This window comes from Dermacentor andersoni, chromosome 5, assembly GCF_023375885.2.
Source record: "Dermacentor andersoni chromosome 5, qqDerAnde1_hic_scaffold, whole genome shotgun sequence".
Classification (NCBI taxonomy): domain Eukaryota; kingdom Metazoa; phylum Arthropoda; class Arachnida; order Ixodida; family Ixodidae; genus Dermacentor; species Dermacentor andersoni.
In genome coordinates, this window is record NC_092818.1 from 31,813,103 (window position 1) to 31,826,923 (window position 13,821).

Below are 13,821 nucleotides of genomic sequence, written 5' to 3' on the forward strand. Positions count from 1 at the left end.
TCTAACTTAAGTAGACATTCTGCGTATATGACATGCTATCGCCGGGAAATCGCGACGTTTAGCCGAAGCGATTGACAACAGAAAAGGAAAGCAAGCTGTGTCTCTCGAAGTCAAACTACAAAGTCAGTCGTCGCGATATCTGTATCTAATTTTATCACTTGCCGCTATTCGTAAGAGCTTTGAAAATTGCAAACGCTGCCAGATCCATGGTATGCTCAATAAGACGTGAGGCGAGAGGAAGCTCAAAATGATTTGTTCACCAGTCTATGATTCCGAGCCTGTGCTGAGCGGGCTTAGCCTTCGTTTTGTGTGTTTGAATTTATTCAGCTTGGCAGTCTGCTGTGTACGAAACACTGTTGACATAAGGAGTCCCATAATAGAAGGCGTCATTTTGCTGGCAGCATGCTTTCGTAATAAATAAGCCGCGTGCTTGACGGTGTCTTGCCTAGAGGTAATCTGCGACCACTTGAGTTACGTGCAGCGCCAGTGCTAGTTAGAAATTTTGCCGCATTCAGCTGCATGCTGCAAGAGGTCAGTTGGGTGGGTTATGTTGAAATTACTGAAAACGCATCAGGAAGCCATGTTTTATGCGGAGTAAAGTATAAACCCCATATAAGCGATCAGGCGCGCGACAGCTACAAGCGATGCGATGGCAATGGCTGTTGTCTTCGCTCGTCGCCTACAAGTACTCCGTGCGAGCGACAGTTTTGAGCGACGTCTCCACTGTGTTGCCGGTATGAGGGCTGAAAATACGAGTCAAAACAAGGGTGGCGTGTCCTGTAGAAATTTAAGTTGATGCATTTTACTGTAAAAGGTTACATGAAATATTTCTGAAGATCTTGCAGTAGGCTCTTGTCCTTGCCCGTATAATGATTCAACCGTTTGCTCGTTCCGCGCGGCAATAGGTAGTATTTGAGCGATATACATCTAGCTCCCGCTTCGCGCTACTGGCTAGTCGCTCATTGCACTTCTGAGCAACGAGCGACAAATTCTAGAATTCCAGAACCGAGCATTCAGTTCAACTGATGGTCCGTTTTGTTGCTCGAAGCCGTTACTCGTCGTCGTTGCGCACCAAATCGCTCTCACGCGCTCTAAGCCCTTACACTGAACTGTTCTTCCGCATATATCGAAATGGTGTGATTATATGGATGGATGAAAATCTTTATTAGGGTCCTTTAGGGCGCGCCCTAGCGCGCAGCGGGCCGCTCCCACGTCGGGAGAGAGAGGCCGAGCCTCTCTGCCGCGTCGCGGGCCCGTTGGAGAGCCCATAATTGTTCTTCGAGGTTGGGGCCGTGTAGCACAGCATCCCAGCGTGAAGAAGTGTTACTTTCATCGCCGTGTAACGCGGGACATCGCCAGAGCATATGAGGTAAGTTCGCTAAGTCATTGCATAGTGCACATGCATTTGTCGTCTAAATTTCGTGGTACATCTTGTGAACGAGTAGGGGGTTTGGGTATGCCCCCGTCTGTAGAAGCCTTAGTGTCAAAGCCTGAGGTCTATTGAGTTTGCAATGTGGGAGCGGGTGGATCCTCCGAACAAAGTAGTGCTTAGCAATTTCGGTGTACGAGGAAGGAGAGTCCCGATTGTCAGTACCCCCTGCGTCACGCTGCCCGGTAGCTACGCGGTTGATGATCGCTCGCGCAGCTCCGTGTGCCGACTCATTGAGTTTGGGCGGGGCACCCTCGATCGGTCCCATGGGGGCTGGAAACCAGATCAATGTGTGTGGCTTGATCTCTTTGCTTTCTAATATCCCTAGGGCCAGCTCGGATATGATTCCTTTGGCAAATGCCCTAACGGCTGATATCGAGTCACTGTAGATTGATGTCCTCTTGTCGTCCAATAAGGTCATCGCTATTGCAGCGAGCTCTGCGATTTCAGAGGACGTCGTCCGAATCGATGTTGCGTTCGTTATTTGTCTTTCATGATTTACGCTAACTACAGCGAAGGCCTGTCGGTCGGCTTAGCGCGCTGCGTCTACGAAACTGTTCTCCGAAGCCCGTTCACGAGCGTTTTCCAGGAGAGCCTTCGCGCGCGCCCGATGTCTTCCCACGTTGTGTTCTGGATGGACGCTTCGTGGGATCGGGGCGACAGTGATGTGGTCCCGCTGCTCTCGAGGGATGCTGTAGAACTTTGTTTTGATTACTCTGGGGGGAACGCCCAGCTCCTGTAAGATGTGTCTTCCAGCTTGTGTGGTAGACAGCCCGACGAACTGGGCCCTCTCCTGTGCCTCCGCTATTTCGTCTAGCGTGTTATGCATGCCAAGTTGAAGTAAGCGTTCCGTGGGATTGTATATGGGGAGGTCGACAGCTCTCTTGATTGCCTTCCTGATTAATGCATTGAGTTTATCCCGCTCCGATCTTTGGCAGTTGTGCTTGGCCGCGACGTAAGTGAAATGACACATTATGAACGCATGTACCAATCTCAGGAGGTTATCTTCTCCATGGCCTTGCTGCCGGTTGGCCACTCTTCTGATTAGTCTGATGGCATTGTCCGTCTTCTGAGTCAGCCGCGGCACTCTCTGCTTGTTTGAACCACTCGACTATACCATCATGCCGAGAATCCGCATAGCATCCACCCTCGGAATATAGCCTCCGTCGTTTGTGCGCGTAGCACTCCGCGAGTGGCTTCCATCCCTTTGGTTTCGGGCCTCTGTGCTTGGGTCGAAAGTGCCAATTCCGACTTGTGCGGTGAGCACCGAAGGCCCGTGGACTGAAGGTATCTCTCGGTAGCATCAATCGCATCTTGCAGGGCCTCCTCTACCTGTCCGTCACTACCTCCCGTACACCAGATGGTAACGTCGTCTGCGTATATGGTATGATTGATACCGTCAATAGCAGAGAGTGTCCTGGATAGACCAATCATGACGAGGTTAAAAAGGGTTGGGGATATGACTGCCCCTTGTGGCGTCCCCTTATACCCCAGCTTGATCATGTCTGAAGTCAGGTCCCCGTCTTAAGGGTGGCTTCTCAGTCTGACAGGAAAGACCTCGTGTAGGAATGAAAGTGCTTCCGCAGGTTTAGGCTCGAGATTGCGTTTAAAACGTCTGATTTTATATCTCCTGTTCCAGTTTTCGAGCAAGGTGCGAATCTGAAAGCGTGAATTCCAATAATTGTCAAGCAGCGAGCTATGCCTTGGTATCGAATATAACGGCTGCTGTGTGAACTTACTATTGCCGGGGCGCTTTGCATAGGCTTATTGTTTTGGGCATGCCTTTTTATTTGCTAATATGAGTTGGCGTTTCGGAGTTATGTCATATGAACAGCTAAATCACCCTTCCTCTGAGGGTTACAAGCTTAAGGTTTGCATCTTGATACTGCATGGCAGATCAAAATGTGTTTATCGCTTTAATATCTTTAGTGGAGAAATATAGTATTAAATTAAAACGTTGCTTTAATTCCGTGTTACCAGCCGTCTCTTGGACGCAACATAAACAGTTTGTCTAATAATTAATAATTGCAGTCTAACTGCAACTTTTACATGCCTTCAAGAATTTAAAATGCTAGATTTCAAACTGCAGCAGTGGTCGAGTCTGCCAAAATGAACTCCATTGCGCATCTCACATATGAAAATAAGTTCATGCCTTCTAGTAAGCTTACATGGAGGCCACAGTGAACTTTCTTTTTAGTATTGATAGGTGGCTAAGGTTGTAATAACAAGCCCTGTTGCCCTTTCTTATAGGCACATCAAGTCAAATCCATTGAACTGGAGGACAATATACTCATGCCTACTGAGCATCATGTTTGCAGATATGATCCTCCGATTACGGCTTCAGCAGTGCCACAAGCAGAGATGGTGCGGGTGGCACACTGGGCACGTGCTTAGGATGTGTCACAAGTAGTGTTTGCGACTCACCAGACTAATGATAGACATATGACATCTCACAATGACCAATATTCTATTTATTAGTAGGAGTATTTTAACATTGGTGCTGAACGAGGATGAAATGTCAGTCATTTTTTGTTTAAATCTGAAAATTGAAGTTAGATTCGCAGTTGACTGTTGCAGTCATTTAGATGTTTGGTATGCGTTTTAGTAGGAAGAATAAGAGCTAAGGGTTTCTTTTAGTGCAGTGACCTTACTTCTTGAATGTCTTGATGTTGTTTTACAGCATGTCCACGTGCTGACTTTTGCACACGATATTTTTCAGGAACGCGCTTTATATACCGAAAGAAGGCAGCTGCAAGAACACAAGGATGTCAAAGCCAGCCCAGCGCAACTCCACGTAGTGCAGAGGAGCATGCGCCAAAGAATCGAAATACATTTCCATGCACTTTGGGCGAGAAAACTAGAATGTGGGTATATTGGGTGTACCATTGGGCTAAATGTCAACAGAACTTTCAGTATACAGTATGTCACACCAGGACGAAAATTCTCGCCTGCTCTAGGCAGTCATCTCAACATGGTATATTTATGTAATTTCTCTGATGGGAAAGTCAAGAAGCTTCGTTCACTTTAAAAAGCAACAGCTCATGCTTAGTTCGGTGCTTACATACATTTGACAGCTTTAACAGTTTACATTTAGCAGCACGTGAATGCAAGGGTGCAAATACAAACTACGGTCATTCTTTATTTTAAGTGCTGACATGAAGCAGGTAGATTTTCATGTCTTTGCTTTTATCTATTTTTACAGCTAATTTTAGAAGTATGCAGGGTGTCTACCAACCGGGAAAACCGTGAAAAGCGGGAATTCTCCGGAATTTGAATAGTCTGGAAGAAATAGTAAACTCAGGGAATTTGTGCCTCTATCAGGGAAAATGAACTGTAATTTTATTGAAAGGCTCGAAAGTCGCAGTAATGCTGGCTCCAGTAACAGACATGAATCGTAATGAATCGCCTTTGATGCGCTGTCGTCAGCTGGCGGAGTTGCCAATGTACAGTCAAGGACCGACTTTCCGGATGTCCGATAATTTGGACAGCTTCACGGTACCACCACGAAGGTCTGAAATTGCGGACGCAAGAACCCTGCGCCGTCCGACTTTCCAACGCTTCTTGCCGTGACCGCAGGTCCGAAACGGAATTAACCAAAGCCACCACCGCTTCCGTTTTGATTACCTCGCCGCCTCGAACCGGGACTCGCGGACGCAGATCCGCTGGAAGCCGTAGCCACCACTGCGGCAACGCTAGACCTAGCTGCTTGGACGTCCATTCTTAACCTTCTGGGTGCTGTGTTTTTTATTGAAAGAATTTGCTGTGGTCAGCAATGGCACTGACTCCACCTGTGTGGTCCTCGTGATTGGCTTAGAAGCTTGGAAAGCACGGTGCGTTGCATAAAGCCGGTTCCCCAAAGTGAGCTTCGCCTCTGTAGAGAAATGTTATTAGTGAAGCATGTGTAAAAGTATTGCAGTGAAGCATAACAAGCGTGGGAAGGGGCTAAACTCATAGGACACTGTATGTATTCCTTAATTATACATGAGTGAACCCGGTATTTCCTATAACAGTACGAGCACTGATATGCCTAATACGTGTACCAACAGGCCTTCAGAGCGTTTTCGAATGTGCCTGTGACGCTTTAAGCCCTTAAGGGCAGTAAATGACGTGCATTTATTTTTTCCAACTGGTCGATTTTGCGGATGTTTTCGTGGTTCCTAGGGAGTTCGAAAAATCGGACGTGGACTGTGCAACTGACCAGGAAGATGCTTCAAATGATCCGTGGGGCGAACGAGTGTCGGAAGAAGGATAAGAACAAAAAGGAGCTACGCATTGAGGAATGAACGGGAGAGGAAGCGTGCTGCCGCCGTTTTGAAGGAGCTTGAGCTCAAAAAACAAAGTGTTGGCTGATGCCGAGTCAGGTGTCCCCCCGTATACAAACCAAAATAAACTCTTTAAAGCAGTGAAACACAACACTGACATGTTGTGCGTGGGCTGAGCGTATGTCAGGGCAGTTGAGGTTGACTTACGAGTTGTTGATAGAGAATCTCAATTGTGACTAAGTTCGGGTCTCATACCGCTGAGCTTCCTATGAGTTGATAGAAATTGCTCACATTCGAAAATATTTGCTTCTCTACGCATCTGCTTCTTATTTGTACTTGAGAATGTCCGACTCGATTTGCGATTTTTTTTCGAAGACATATCATTCGCTGTGCATTTTATTAACCTCTTCCTTCTAATCTCTTTTTGAATAACATAAACACTATTCCTTAGTATTTAAACTGGATTAAGTTGTTTCTTTATTTGTTTTCATATGCTTACAAGAGAGTGACAGCATCGGGCTACATAGTTTCAGCCTCTCTTGACATAAAACATAGTTCTGCGTCACTCAGGGAATTTTGCAAAGGCACTCAGGGAAAGCCTTCAAAAATCAGAGAATTTGGATATGTCAACTTGGTAGACACCCTGGTATGGCTTCCTTTTAGGTTCCAGAAAGGGGAAGCATTGGGGGACGAGAATTCCACATTTAAGTAGTGACTATCGTTTACATGAATGCTCACGAAACCAGTTCATCAGAACCGCCCATGCCTTCAGAAGCGAAAGCAAGGAGCAATTAAGACCTTTAACTGCGTACACCATGGTGCACACTTTATGTCATAGAAGCCGGAGGGTCATTCGGAATTGAAAATTATTTTTAAAAAATGAAAAATTGTGGTTTCTCCTTCTGTGAAATAGTCATATGATAGCTTCTGGCAGGTGTTTGATATTTCTATTTGGGTAAATCAGAATGCTTGCAAACCAAGTATGCTAGTGGAGGTAGAGATACGTTCTGTGGAAAGAACTGAGTGCGCCTTAATAGAACACTTGTTCATCAATTGGCGGATGTTACCATATGGTGTTAAGCAAAAGCCCCTTGGTTTCATGGCTTGTGAAGACGTAATTTTTATAAGGCAAAATAAAATTTAAGCATTTTTGGACATAATACATTTCCGGACCTAAAATGGAGTTCACGGTGAGGCGATGCTTTAAGCTTCCCAGACACATTTGTACATGTTTTGAAACGAAGATTCAGTGATGTGCGAAAATTTTTCTTACTTGAGCGCCTCTTAACCACTTCAGAAGGAAAAAAACCTTTGGTTTCAGGTAGTTGGATCATTGTGGAAGTATATGCACAGTCACATGCGAAATCAACGTGCATGTAACGGATACATATCCCTTACATGCACGTTGATTTTGATGGGCCTTTTTGATGGGACTTTCTAAATGAATGATTTGCTTCTTTGTTTGTCTTTTTGGTGCATTTCCCTGCCTGTACTTATGCCTATGTCGACTTTGATGCATCATATTCGTCAGATCTGATTTTGGTTCACATCTAAAGGCATGCTATATTTTAGTTAGCATGCAGCGGTGGCGTCGCAGCGGTGGGGTCGCAGCGGTAGAATACCCGCCTCGCGTGCAAGAGGTCCGTGGTTCGAATTCCGGTGCCCGCACTAAGCCTCGGTGCTACCGAGGCTTAGCGGAGAGAAGAGAACTAGGAGTCGGATTCCTGAATAATAAGAATATAACTGGTAACATACAGGAATTCTATAGCATTAACGAGAGGGTGGCAGGTCTTGTTGTGAAACTTAATAAGAGATACAAAATGAAGGTTGTACAGGTCTACGCCCCTACATCCGGTCATGATGACCAGGAAGTCGAAAGCTTCAATGAAGACGTGGAATCGGCGATGGGTAGAGTGAAAACTAAATAGGCTATACTAGTGGGCGACTTTAATGCCAAGGTAGGCAAGAAGCAGGCTGGAGACAAGGCAGTGGGGGAATATGGCATAGGCACTAGGAATAGCAGGGGAGAGTTATTAGTAGAGTTTGCGGAACAGAATAATATGCGGATGATGAATACCTTCTTCCGCAAGCGGGATAGCCGGAAGTGGACGTGGAGGAGCCCTAACGGCTAGACTAGAAATGAAATAGACTTCATACTCTGTGCTAACCCTGGAATCATACAAGATGTGGACGTGCTCGGCAAGGTGCGCTGCAGTGACCACAGGATGGTAAGAACTCGAATTAGCCTAGACCTGAGGAGGGAACGGAAGAAACTAGTACATAAGAAGCCGATCAATGAGTTTGCGGTAAGAGGGAAATAGAGGAATTTCAGATCAAGCTACATAGCAGGTATTCGGCTTTAATTCAGGAAGAAGACCTTAGTGTTGAAGCAATGAACGACAATCTTGTGGGCATCATTGAGGAGTGTGCAACGGAAGTCAGCGGTAACTCCGTTAGGCAGGATACCAGTAAACTATCGCAGGAGACGAAACACCTGATCAAGAAACGCCAATGTATGAACGCCTCTAACCCTACAGCTAGAATAGAACTGGCAGAACTTTCGAAGCTAATCAACAAGCGTAAGACGGCTGACATGAGGAAGTATAATATGGATAGAATCGAACATGCTCTCAGGAACGGAGGAAGCCTAAAAGTAGTGAAGAAGAAACTAGGAATAGGCAAGAATCAGATGTGTGCGTTATGAGACAAAGCCGGCAATATCATTACTAATAGGGATGAGATAGTTCAAGTGGCTGAGGAGTTCTATAGAGATTTATACAGTACCAGTGGCACCCACGACGATAATGGAAGAGAAAATAGTCAAGACGAATTCGAAATCCCAAAGGTAACGCCGGAAGAAGTAAAGAAAGCCTTGGGAGATATGCAAAGGGGGAAGGCAGCTGGGGAGGATCAGATAACAGCAGATTTGTTGAAGGATGGTGGACAAATCGTTCTGGAGAAACTGGCCACCCTCTATACGCAATGCCTTATGACCTCGAGCGTACTGGAATCTTGCAAGAACGCTAACATAATCCTAATCCATAAGAAAGGGGACGGCAAAGACTTGAAAAATTATAGACCGATCAGCTTACTGTCCGTTGCCTACAAACTATTTACTAAGGTAATCGCAAATAGAATCAGGAGCACCTTAGACTTCTGTCAAGCAAAGGACCAGGCAGGATTCCGTAAAGGCTACTCAACAATAGATCACATTCACACTATCAATCAGGTGATAGAGAAATGTGCGGATTTTAACCAACGCTTATATATAGCTTTCATTGATTACGAGAAAGCGTTTGATTCTGTCGAAACCTCAGCAGTCATGGAGGAATTACGGTATCAGGGTGTAGACGAGCCGTATGTAAAAATACTGAAACATATCTATAGCGGCTCCACATCCACCGTTGTTGTCCAGAAAGAAAGCAATAAAATCCCAATAAAGAAAGGTGTCAGCCAGGGAGATACGATCTCTCCATTGCTATTCACAGCGTGTTTACAGGAGGTATTCAGAGACCTGGATTGGGAAGAGTTGGTGATATGAGTTAATGAGAATACCTTATTAATTTGCGATTCGCTGATGATATTGCCTTGCTTAGTAACTCAGGGGACCAACTACAATGCATGCTCACTGACCTGGAGAGGCAAAGCCGAAGGGTGTGTCTAAAAATTAATCTGCAGAAAACTAAAGGAATGTTTAACAGTCTCGGAAGAGAACAGCAGTTTACGATAGGTAGTGAGGCACTGGAAGTTGTAAGGGAATACATCTAGATAGGACGGTTAGTGACGGCGGATCCGGATCATGCGACTAAAATATTCAGAAGAATAAGAATGGGCTGGGGTGCGTTTGGCAGGCATTCTCAGATCATGAACAGCAGGCAGCCATTATCCGCCAAGAGAAAAGTTTATAACAGCTGTGTCTTACCAGTACTCACCTATGGGGCAGAAACCTGGAGGCTTACGAAAAGGGTTCTACTCAAATTGAGGACGACGCAAAGAGCTATGGAAAGAAGAATGATGGGTGTAACGTTAAGGGATAAGAAAAGAGCAGATTGGGTGAGGGAACAAACGCGAGTTAATGACATCTTAGTTGAAATCAAGAAAAGAAATGGGCATGGGCAGGACACGTAATGAGGAGGGAAGATAACCGATGGTCATTAAGGGTTACGGACTGGATTGCAAGGGAAGGGAAGCGTAGCAGGGGGCGGCAGAAAGTTAGGTGGGCGGATGAGATAAAGAAGTTTGCAGGAACGACATGGCCACAATTAATACATGACCGGGGTTGTTGGAGAAGTATGGGAGAGGCCTTTGCCCTGCAGTGGGCGTAACCAGGCTGATGATGACTTTAGTAACAATAGTCACAATAATTGATCTTGTAATTGTACAATCTGCTCTTCAGAAGTATTGCATTCAGAAGTATTGCATTTATGGGCATTATTCTAATCTGATTTTATGTTTTTGTCAGTATGTTTCTCAAATTACTATTCAGTTTCTCTTGTGACTGATCGATAAAGAATTTGACCTTTTAAGAGAGAAAACGTTTCATTTGAGTTACTCGCCAACTATAGATTACATCCAATTCACCAAGCATAAGTGCGCAATACTTACATGTGAAGGAATGAAATATTCCCCACATGTAAGTATTGCGAAAACTTTCTAACGTGACTATGGATCTACATCCTGCTTTTACACTATTGGGAAGTGTACTAGCACTGTTGTGAAGCTGTGCAAGCACTCTATTTGGGGGAGTAGAAACACTCGGCTTGGTGAAGTAGAAGTACTCTGTCTCGGGGAGTACTATCACCCCTGTGGGGAAAGTATTAGCACTCTGCGAAAGAGTACTAGCACTACCTTGCGGTGGAGCAACAAAACTGTCAGGAGGAGTTATCCTACTCTCTCACAAAGAGGGTCGATCTGCTCTTGCAAAGAGAGTGAAATATGAGACAAGCACATACTCCCTCGAAGAGAATGCCCGGAACACTCTTTGTTTTTGGAGTGTAGAATGTGATATCAAAAACGAATAGGCACATTCTCTCATGGCTTCCTATTTTTAACTCTGCCTAAATAATCTGGCGATTCACATGAGAGCACATTTTGAAATTAGCAATTAAAGCCGGTCAGTGTGACGCAATGTCTTGATTACTTGGTGGCCGCAATTTCAGAATTTGTACATAACATTTACTAGAATAATAATTAGGCTTTTATTGAACAAATTTCGTTAGCTAGCGGAACATTGCAATCTTTCGCTCAAGTCCACTTCTTCATGTAATCCATATCAAAATTCCGAATTGTGCCATGTGCTCCACGCGCTTTCTTTATTTTCGAACTAAACAAGAAAGTCGTAGTTTCGGCCGAAAAGTGAAGCATCGATTGCGATAGGAAATTTACAGACAGCTACACGATGTAAGATAGTAGATTTATGGGGAGTATAAACTTGGAAACATTCGCTTAGTAGCTGAATTAACAACCATGGTATCAGCGCGCCCAGGGAATGGTGAACACACCCGAAAAGTGAACCACCAATTGTGATAGCAAATTAGTAGATAGCTGTACGAAGTAAGGATAGTTGTTTTATAGGGCGTATAATTTTGGAAACATTCGTTTACTAAGGAAATTAACAACGAAAGAACATGTAAGCGTGACTCGATGGGGACGTAGAAAGAAACAGACACGCAATAACACCGCTGTCCTTGCGTGGCTACTTCTTTCTAAGTCCTTGTTCAGTCGCACTTACCAAACCAACTAGCCCGTCAACGTGCTTTAACTAAATTAACCAGCAAAGTGTCACGCGTGCACAGGTAAACATGAACACATCTCGCTCAATGGCAGCGGAAGCTGTCTGTGAAAACACTGGAATTAGGAATCACGGCAGCAGCCGCGATATTGAACTCCATGTATATGACGCTTCAACACCAACGAAATGTCGAAACGCGCATACAAAGCTACCGGCACAGCGCGCACTCTGTAAAAATAACAGATCGTTTTGTAGATGAGGCCCGCTCAGGCGCGCATTTTAGCCACTTTGCAGATGGCTTTCAAGACACTCGAGCGCCGGCAACCGGTCCCTACGGCGTCTGTTGAAAGGCTGTTTCACATCGCGCGATTGGGGCGAAAAAACTGTTCTGCCGCGCAAGTCCCAGAGCCATTTTGACTGACAGCTTTCACGTGCGTTTGCGGCAGCGCAATTTCCGTCGCAGCGATATTTAAATTTTCCTGTTAATATCCGATAATACAGTAAGTACAATATTTCTTTAACGTTTAAAAGCATTGGGACTTTACGACAGCTTACAGATGCGGTGAGTGCGACGCTGCACAACACCGAAAGTATGAGCGTGCGGCTTGTGTGGCATGGGTGGCAAGGTTCCATTTAGTAGACTCTAGTTTCGTTATTACTAAGGAAGTCAAAACTTTCTTTCTGAATGAGTTTTTGCTTTTGCAGATGAACAAGCTACTATTGAGTGTGCATGTATAAGCAGCTGGCACAATTTGTAGCGAGGAAGAGGTTGACGACGGGGGCGATAGAGTGGGTACGCGCCTTGTGTTGAAGCGGCGTCCTTCTCCCGATCTCTGCATGTTTCCAATCCTCGTTCTGTCGCCGCTGCCCAGTGCTTATTGAGGAAGTAGGTTAGTTCTGCGACTAGCTCGTCACTGAGATTGCGGATGAGTGCGGGCCCAGCTGGCAGCGGCATCCAGCGGAGCCATGGACTAGGGGCAGACGGCCATTCCTAAGAAGATGGAAGACACCATCTGACTCCGCGGAATTCTTTAAATTTTCTAGAGCTCAATAAACCTTTTTCCTCCTCCTCTCCCAATCTGGATAGCAGGCAGAGTCTCCTTTTAAACGAATTGTGTAAGCGGAAGAAAAAAAATTGTTGATGAAGCTTCTAAGGCGCAGGCGCTGGTTTGTTCGCCCCATTAAAACATAACTAAAACTGGCGGTCGACATTGCTCCACAGAGCTACCAACGCGCTGTAAAACAGGAAAGCGCCTATTTTGACGGCGCTGTGTTTTGTGACAAATTGCCCCTCCCACATCGCGTCGATCGCTGCGACTCAGCGCAGGCGCCACCAATATATTGGAATCCAGTCGCCCACGGCGTCGCGGCTGTCGCTGAGCAACGAAATATGTTGTGTCGCTGACTGAAAATCCGCCATGTGAAACAGCCTAAAGACGTCTACTACGGAGTCCACGATTCGCGTGGCCAACGCCATGGTAGATGCCGCAATGTCTCCACTCTGTACGGAGCGGCGGGCAAGGAAGACATCGAGACGTCGTGGCAGCCGGCGGAGAATGCCCCACCTCCCTCGCCTGAACCCCATTGCCTCGTGCACCTTAGGAGAGGGCATGCATCCGAGCTGTGTTCCTCGCTCGAGCACGCGAGAATTAACCGCGTTTACTGGCTCACCTTCACACGCATTCACTCGTACGGAACCTCACGAATACGCTGAAAGTGAGGGCAGAAATGTGCCTGGAATGTCCTTATAATTGTTACCGTAATAAAATGCGCCTGGAGTGTCCATATAATTGCTATCGCAATAGAAGACAGAGAACGCGGTATATCCTCTGCATAAACGCGAACCTGGCTTTGTTATGGAATTTAAACATAATACCGAAAGGGAAGTTTCCTTCCTCGCAACGCAGGGTATGTGCGGTAAAAACACGTAGCAGGCAACAAGACAGGCATGCAGGCTTCCCAGCGTCACGGCAGCTGCGCGACACGCGTCCACGCTGGGTGGATACAGGTTGCGCAGAGTGCTTAAACATGCTAACGTCTTCACTGTTTGGATGGAGGAGCCCATACAATTTAACACAGGAGCTCTTTCTCTAAGGATTCCTTTGCTATCAGCGAGTTTTCTGTGCCACCTCTACTATCAGTGCTGAAAATGCCGCGCAGGAGCACTGCACGTGAAAGGTAAAACTATATTTATCGGGAGCCCCTCGTAATCCTAACTGAGTCACTTGTAATTCCGTGTGTTGTCTGTTCTGCGTCTAGTCTTCAGTACCGTTGTACAGCAGAGTACACCGTACACCGAGTACACCTTCGAGTACACCGTACCTACGACGCAAACGAATCAACACGTCACCAATGTTTGTAACAATGTCCAGCAGAATGGCACAAGGTAGAACATAGTC